Below are 9353 nucleotides of genomic sequence, written 5' to 3' on the forward strand. Positions count from 1 at the left end.
TGCTCTACCAGCCTGTCCAGGAATGACTTTTGTCATGTGCATTTCTCAATATGTGTTCATCTGAGCTTGTCATACACTTCTATTGGTTCTCATATTTATTGGTATGGATTTTCATCAATGGAACTTCTTGGACATAATGTGATAGTTAACAATTATCCTGCTGAGCCTGATCCACTTGATAGACTGAAGTTTTAAATTTGCTTTACCTGATTGTTCCACCTAGATTGGAACATCTGGTCTACCTTTGTCCCTCTGGTTAACTGCTCACACCTGGGCTCCATACATACGCATGAAGATTCCTGGGGCTGTAGAGAAGTAGAGGAGAAGATCAGTATGTGGAGCTCAGGTCCCTGGACTCAGGAGGAATGTATCTAAGAGACGTGTCTATAGGTTGATCTGAGGCTATGCTTCCCATGATATTTGTTGTGACCCATTCTTTCCTCTTATACATCTTTCCTGATAGTTCTTCCTGGGAGAAATTCCTTCTTCTGTCACTTGGTTGATATTTTGATGCCAAGGTCTGCCCAATTTGATCATGTTCCTCGAGTATGGTCTCTATGACCTTTGGAGTTCTACGAAGCTGGGACTCTTCTAAAGATAACACACTAATTTTCCACTCGAACCTTCAAACACAAGTGCAGAGTAAATGGGCCAAAGAACCTACAATGCAATGAAGTCTTTTGGTGAGTTTCACTTTTTCTGAAATATAAAATATTCATTAATGACATTCAGCATTTTGTTTATTGCAAAGTTGATGCTTTACCCAGCAATTACTCAAGGATCAAGATTAACAAGGTGAGATATAAGCAACCCCTGGATTGGCCTTGCATCAAGGTCAGTTGAGGAAGAGATGATCTGGCTGTGGAATGGATGGGGATGGTTTGAAGATCCATGGGATGTCTGTGCACTAATTTACAAATGGTACCTTCCCTCCTCTCCGACAGTGTTTTCTCATAACATTTACTCTAGAAACCAAGGTCAGGAGTTTCTTTCCCTCACTCCCTATCACCCTCCCTCCCTTCTTTTCTCCCTTCCTTCCTTCTTTTCCTGGTAATATTTTAAACCAAGATCCTTTCTTCAATGTTGACGTTCTGACCCAGGACCTTGCATGGGCTAGGCAAACACTCTACCACTAAATCCCACCCTCAGACCTATTGAAACCCTTTAAGGGAAAGCTTATGTAGTGACTTATGAGTCCCACATTTGATTTGCAGAGAGCCTGGGTCTTATCTACATTTTCTTCCACATGGCTTATCCTTAGGAAGCATAGTAGGGAAAGAATTGGCCAAGTCCAAAATCAGTAAGAAACCAAAGCCCCGGAAGGTAGAGATCTTGCCCTAGACCTTACTTACAGCCAGCCTTGACAGTGGGTTCTCTGGTCACAGCTACTTCTGAGAACTCCCATTAGTTATTGAAAAGAGATTAATTACTCCTTATCTCAGGGGCTGCCCAGAGTTCTGTGTTAATGGAAGAGAAAGAGATAGATTTTTTTTTTTAAAGGAAAAAAAAAAGCTAGGTTGCTTGTTTCATACTCTGGGGAACTCAAGTTTTGGGAAATGGAAAAGGGTCTCAGGTTTGATTTATTTGCAAAACTATTGAATTATTCTAAAAGTGTTCACTTAGATTTTTCTCTGAGTCAGCAGAAAGTTAAGTCTGAATCTAGCCCTTAACTCTGAGTATATGTCACTGAATAGGAGCAGACCATGGCAAAGAGCCCCTCCAGAAGCCTAGGAGAAGCTGGGAAGGACTAGTCAGGGCAGGTGATCTCAGAGTATCCTGTTTACTATTAGGGAGTTGGCCTTTGCAGTGCCTCTGTCCCTTCCCACCATGCTTTAACCCTGCCTACAGCTGCAGAGAGAAGCCACATTAGGTCAGCCCCAGGGTGTCTCTGCTAACTCACTGTAGCTTTCTCTGATCACTAGCCAAGCTGGGGGATTTTTCTCTTACCACCAAGCTGCTAGAAGCTGTGCTGTGCATGTTTCACAAGCCATCTTCAGTCCCTGAATAAACTAAACTAGATAGGCAGGCACGTGAGGAAAAGGGTGTCTCTGGCTGACTCAGGAAAAGGCTGATGGAGTCACCTAGGAGAGGCCATAAACTCAGGCTTCAAGCAGCAGGTCCTGGGTTGGAGGATGCTCTCCTCTAGAGCTCTCTGCTTGGAGGCTTTAGGGTCTTTCCTCAGAGCCTCAAATATGGGGTTTTCCTGATCCTTCTGGAGCTGTCCCCCACCCACTTTCCTGCTGCTGACCAATCCGAGTGTTGCTGCTCTGTCATACAAGGGTTTCTGCTTCTTGTCTCTACTTCCTTGGACTGATGCCCTCTGGGTGAAGCCCCAGACTGTAGTATTTGTATTTCAATCCTGCTTTCTGGAAATAAAGTTCAATTTAAACACAGAAGATCTTATTCTTCAAAGAATCCCTCAGTGAAGCCAAACATTGTTTGTGGAGTTAAAAACTTGGCTCCAAGTAGGACACATGCAGACTCTAAAAGGTCAGGGACAGGCCCCATAGAGGCTGAGGGTCAGGACAGCTGTGGAACAGGAGAAATGGCAGAGAGAGAGAGAGAGAGAGAGAGAGAGAGAGAGAGAGAGAGAGAGAGAGAGAGAGAGAGTGAGTCAAGGCAATCCTGAAGTAAGAGGATTATTATGAATGAAAATCCCTGGAGATCTAAACTGTATATTCAACAACAACTCTGGGTTTCATACTCCATGAAGATGCTACTAGGCCATATTTAAGAATATTGTGCCATGAATGGGAAGTGGTCCCCTGAAGTCTCATCTCTTGCTCCCCTATCCACTTCTGGAATGATGAACATTTTGGTGCATCACGAATCAGAGTCATATCTCAGAGGTCCTTGACGCTACCAAATTAAAATATTTTTCAACTAGTTATCCATATGAGTACCAAGTGCTAATCACTTGGGGACTGGAGCTAGGTATCCACTAGAGAGACAGAGGCCCACTTGTGGCTCTTGGGAGGATACGTCCACACAGGTAGACTTGCTCTTTGGAGATCTTATTTAAAAGAAGCATCCATACATGTGCATGCATACATATGAGCACATACATTATTTAGGTTGAACACAAGCCTTTTCCATTTCCTTCGGTGCTAGAATTGAATCCAGAAATAAGAGGTCTGGAAATGGCTCTTCTTGATCATTAGACTTAGCCTTTTTGCTATTTAACCCTAGAAGAACTTTGTTAAGTTGATCGAGGTCTGAGCTTTGCCTTCATTCACCTTATGAAGAAGAGAAGATGCTACTTAGGTGCCTAAGAGATGGGGGTTGACACTGTGAGCTGATTGCTCTGGAGGGAGTTCAAGCCTCATAATTTAGTGAGGAAGAAAAAGTGAAGACCGTGGGACCCAGAACAGAGGAATGTGTTTCATCTCTGGGAGACCAGAGAGCACCAGACCTATGTAGGGAGGCTGAGCCAAAAGCATTCTGTGTTTTTCTGAAGCCCCTGCATAAAAAAGGGCAGCTCTCTCCTGGAACAGGGCCAGCCCGGAGAGAAGAGCCAACCTGCCAGCCAGCTCTCATCCCTATGTAGATACTCAGGGATTGCTGTCCACAGCCCTGAGATTGACAGGAACGGAGTAGGATGTGGGCATCTTCAAAGCCAGACATGTCTACAGTAGACTGGGAATCTCAATTTCCAGCAGCCTCTTACTAGAAGTGGCTTAGTGTGTTAAAGCCAACAAGGACACGTTGTTGATTTAGTAACCCAGAGACAGGTGAACTCTGTGGTATACCTGGATTGCTCCTCAGCACAGGAGGGTATTGAGTTCCGGTTTTATTGGTTTGGTGAACCACGTAATAAAGTAGGTCTCTATAAAATGACCCCAACCAACCTGCTATGACTAAAGGTAGACACTCTTAAACCATCAAATCCTACCATTTGTATCCAAACCATTAAATGCAGCCATGTTATCTGTCCTCTCTGGCATTGAGTCATCTAAGCATTAGTTGGGGCTTGACATAGTTTCACTTAGCTTCCACAGTGAACTCAACATAGAGGTTAGAATCCCATCTGAGCGCCTGAGGTGACTGGCTCCCAGAAACTGCACAGGCCAGGAAGTTCCAAGCCACATGTATGTGACAGGTTCATTTTGCCTGAATTTTTCTCAGTATCTCTGATGCCTCTAGTTTTTCAGCTTCACACTCTACCAACAGAAATAAACATAGCTCGTCTCCTTCTGCTCTGACAGCTCCAAAGGCAAGGTTGCTTAACATGGCCACTGACTAATGAACCTTTCCCTGTACCTGACCTCTGCAGAGAACAGATATTGGCTTGGGGAATGCTCCAGTGTTGACTTCTCACCTGAGAACACCTTCTGAATTAGGTCTCAGAACAAGGATACTCCTGGCTCCAGGGAGTGGGGTGTGCTTTTTCATTTCTTCTGTGTTCTGTTGGCCATGAGTTCCAATGGGGCTGTCTTGAAGAATTCTAAGAGCATCAAGAGGTCCCTGTGCGGTGATTGATTAGTAATGCCTGGTGGGAAATTTCACTGATGGAGCTATCATTCCTAACAAGGAGTCTTAAAGGAACCAAGACCAGAAGTATAGGCACAGGTCTGCCTGATACACTGTTCTGCTTTTTGAGTGGAATGAGAGAGACAGATAACAGAGAGATGAATTTTAACAAGGTGACAAGTTCCAACAGTGTTGGGATGCTTAAGGAAGTGTGTACCAGTGACATTAGAATAGCCCCTCTCTAGACATGCATAAACTTTCAATAGACTTATGCCTTTTAGGAGAGAGGAGGCAGTAAAAAATTCATTTATTTTAACATGTATTATTATATTTTCTTCCAATATCTTTTAATGGCTAATTACAGCTTTCTCAGATGTGTGAAAACAATGTTGCCTGGGTACAACAACAATGACTTGCCTGGAGAGCCCAGAAGAGATGGCAGCTGCCATGACTCTCTTCCTGTAGAGCAGTGGTTCTCAACCTTCCTAATGCTGTGACCCTTTAATACAGTTCCTCATATTGTGGGGACCCTAACCATAAGATTGTTTTGTTGCTACTTCATAACTGTAATTTTGCTACTGGTATGAATTGGAATGTAAATATTTTTGGAGATAGAGGGGTCAGTGACTCACAGGTTGAGAACTACTGCTGTAAATAAACCACTAATTATTAACTGCTGGCAGATGCATACATTTCTCTTTTTAAAAATATATTTATGTGTTATGTGTGTGTGTATGTTTGTGTGTGTATATGTGTGTGTGCATATATATGTCTGTGTATCTGTGCATGTGTCTCTGTGTGTCTGTGTATATGTCTGTGTATCTGTGTGTATGTTTGTATGTGTCTGTGTATATATATCTGTGTGTGTCTGTGTGTATGTCTGTGTGTATGTTTGTATGTTTGTATGTGTCTGTGTGTATGTCTGTGTATCTGTGTGTATGTTTGTATGTGTCTGTGTATATATCTGTGTGTGTCTGTGTGTATGTCTGTGTATCTGTGTGTATGTTTGTATGTGTCTGTGTATATATCTGTGTGTGTCTGTGTGTATGTCTGTGTGTGCATGTTTGTGTGTCTGTGTGTGTCTCTCTGGGTAGGTGTATATGTCTCCATGTGTACATTTGTGTGTGTGTAGGGGTGTGTGTGTGTATGTGTGTGTGTTCCAGATGAGTCTAGATGCCCTTTGAGGTCAGAAACTGGAGTTAACAGGCTGTTGTAAGGCAAACGCATGGGTTCTAGGAACTGAATTCAGGTCCTTTAGAAGAGCAGAAATGCTCTTGGGTGTTGATCCTTCTCTTCAGCTCTCCAGACCTCTTTTATTAGCAAGTCAATTTATTTTAATCTTATAGGACAAATGGTTTGCTGTTAATTTTGGTATGTTTTTTGCAAGAGGCATTGGATGGCCTAAAACTATGTCTGAGTTCTATGGACTGTTCCTTGTCTTCTACATTAGAAATGAGATGTGACGCCTTAGCCAGGTCCCCAGGCTCTTGGACATACAACTCCCCATTGGATGGCCACTCAGATCAGGCAGCTGGTGGATGGGGTTCCTAACACAGTGCCCAGTTCACAGTAGTCTTCAACAGAGCATGGCCATTGAAGGTTTAAGTCTTCCCCGTGCCCACTGATGTGACAACAGGCTCTTCACCATCTGTAAGATGTGGCTTATGAGGGCTCAGAGGTTCAGTCTCATCCTACACTGCAGTGGGAAATCTGTGGTGAGCTTGGGTTTGTCTGCTTCAATCTTGCTCAGATGCCACACTTCTGAATCTCAGAGAAGAAACCAAGAGATTTTTCAGATTTTTAGCTACAATGAAGAGTTATGAATCTGTCTAGGTGACATCTTCCCCTGCTATGCTGCAGTCACCCATGAGGATGGATGGATTCTAGCTGTGTGGTAACAAGGGACTGGGGAGTCCCAGATCCCAGCACAAATACACTGGAACCCAGGTGTCCGGTGCACATAGCCCAGAACCAACCTCCCTGGGTTTGACCCAGAACACAATGTATTTGGCCCTTGGCTCACTTCCCTTGAAAGTTTAAGCATGTGAATGTTTTGGTAGAAATTTAATCCACATGTATCTTTTAAGTTCGTTTGCATTTAAATCACAAAAGGTTGCTTTTAAAGAGGCGATGAGGCCTCATTGTTCTGCTCCTTTCTGCTGCTCTTTGCCATCATCAGCCTCTTGCTCCCCTCCTCCCCTTCCTCCTCCTAATTCTTTAGGAGGTACAAAAACCACTATGGTGGTTTCTATATACTTAGCCCAGGGAGTGGCAGTATTAGGAGGTGTGGCCTTGTTGGAGTAGGTGTGGCCTTATTGGAGTAGGTGTGGCCTTGTTGGAGTGGGTATGGCCTTGTTGGGATCAAGATGTAGAACTTTTCAGTTCCTCCAGCCCCATGTCTGCTTGAATGCTGCCATGCTCCCACCTTGATGATAGTGGACTGAACCTTTGAGCCTGTAAACCAGCCTGAATTAGATGTCCTTATAAGAGTTGCCTTAGTCATGGTGTCTGCTCACAGAAATAGAAACCCTAACTAAGACAACTACTTCTCATCTTTCACTTTAAAATATCTGAGCCTGCTTGGGAATTAATGTCCACTGATCAATTAGCCACGTGACTTTTTCCGTGGCAAAACCTGAGGCAGTATTTCTCCTTCAGTTGTTAGCTCTCAGGGTGCGATCACTTGGTATATTTAGGATGTCGCTTATCTTGCTGTAATATTGTCATTTTGATAACTCATGAAGAGTGACTGAAAGGATGCTTTTTGAATGTTGAATTTCTGCAAAATTTGGGTTAGGGTCCACATCTTCAAAATCTTGAAGAGCAAAGTCATTTTCACAGCTGTTGTCCTAAACTCAGATGAAACCAGCACATATGGGCAGCTTCTGAACCTACAGATGATTCTGGAGCTGACAAAATGATGAGGGCATTGTTGTAGGAATGGGGAGAGTCAGAAGAGCAAGATGGCCTCCCACATCTATGGCAGGGAGGAGGGAGGGAAGAAGAAGGAAGGGAGGAGGGAGGGGGAGGAGAGAGGAGGGAAGGGAGGAGGGTCATCTGTAGCAGCTCAAGCAACACCTCCTCTTTCCACTGCAGAGGAGCAGGCCAGGGTCTGAGCTGCAGGTCACTTCTGACATGACATGTGTGGAGAGTTGAGTCCTCCATAGTGTTCTGGGAGGGACATGATTTGGAGAGTTGTGTTATAAGCAAAAAACATATGACTTGAGATCTTGTCATTTGACACTGTAATTTGCCTTGGGGTGTTTTGAAGGCCTCTTCTTTTCCTCCAACCTGCTTCGTGGTGGAATAGAGAGGGAGCAGTGTCCGGTTTTCCCCTCTGCCCCCGGCCCCCGCCACCCCACTTCTACCCAGGATGCAGGAATGCTAAACTGGAGACCCAATTCCAGATTACTCAGCTGCTCAGGGATAACAGAAGATAGCTATTTCTCTGGAACTTATTTTCACATTTTAAACGTAGGACCATAGAAAATTAAAAGTCACTTCTTCTTACATAGGTAAGCAAGCCAATACCTAGACTACTTAGAAACAGACATTTAGGCCAGTTGGGAAGGCCACAAATAGCAGACAGAACTTGAGTTCCAATCTTGTCTTAGCCAGTTCCCAGCTGTGTGGCTTTAGGAAGTTTACCTGTGGTCTCTGATACTTGGATTTGTTTTTGTTTTGTTCTGAGATAGCACATGATAATCGCCAGGTTTGATTTTTTTTAATGCCCCCTTGAATCACATAACCACAAAGCACACTGCCCTCGGCTGCTTTAAAGTATATTTCCTCTGAAAATGAAGTATAATTTGAGATCTATGTCACTTGTCAAGGCCTTATTCTACCAGGCAGAAATGATTTTTTACTGTTATTTTTACCTCACAATGGTAAGAAATACAATTCCCTCCTTTCCCGAGAGCCCCCAGTGAGGGCTGGGCTCCAGCTCGGCAGGGGCTTACTTCAGAAGAACCAGAACAGCCCCCACCCACATTCCCCCACACTCCCATCCACGCACTGGGTCCCTCCAGCCATTATCATTTTAATGTACAAGATGACATTACGCCTAAAAGAAGGGGTTCATAAATTATATCTGATCTTAGAAAGTTTTCCAGCCATTGTATAAATGACAGATCTATAAAAGAAGGCTGAAAATGAATTTCAAATAAAAAAAAATAATTCCATGGTTTTATGGAAAGTCTTAAAAAAATCTAGGAACACAATGTCTCTGAGGAGGGTGATTCAGGAAGGCGGGACTGAGGAGCTTCAGGTAGGAGGCAGGAGAGACTCAGAGGAGGAGGAACTTGGGCTCTGTCATGTTTGAGTGACAATTCTCAAACCAGCATGCCCAAGAGGCAGAAGGCAGTGTCAGGGGTCTGAGGAGGAGCAGTCGGATTATCTACGTGGAGAGCCTTGCACGTCAAGTGAGTTGGGTAGGGTAATTCAAAGGCCTTCCACAGGCCTAGAGCCTGGTGTGCTGTGGGTGGGATTAGGGTGTGGTCCTCCCCACTCACTGAGTGGGGACTCACAGCTTCCTACCTGTCCTTGGATGGAGTAGGGGGATCTTGGGAGAAGAGTTACCGTGAACTCTCTCTTCTCTCAGTAGTGTGTGGATATTTAGACCCTTCTGAAGGCAGACTGAAAGCAGCTGGGTAGGAGACGCAGAGAATTGGAAAGGATGGGGACCTATGCCCTAAATCCAAAGGGCTAATGCATAGATTACTGTCACTAGCACCTCTGTGTGAAGCCCTGTGACATCAGCAGGATGTTGGTCTTACCAGTGGACTTTGGTTGCTGGCTCAAACCAACCAGGTTCTTTGTAAGGTGAGGAGAGTTGGGTGTGGGGAGCAATCACCTGGACTCTGTCTGTATGCATGCCACTGGAA

The sequence above is a fragment of the Mus musculus genome, chromosome 8, assembly GCF_000001635.26.
Source record: "Mus musculus strain C57BL/6J chromosome 8, GRCm38.p6 C57BL/6J".
NCBI lineage: Eukaryota > Metazoa > Chordata > Mammalia > Rodentia > Muridae > Mus > Mus musculus.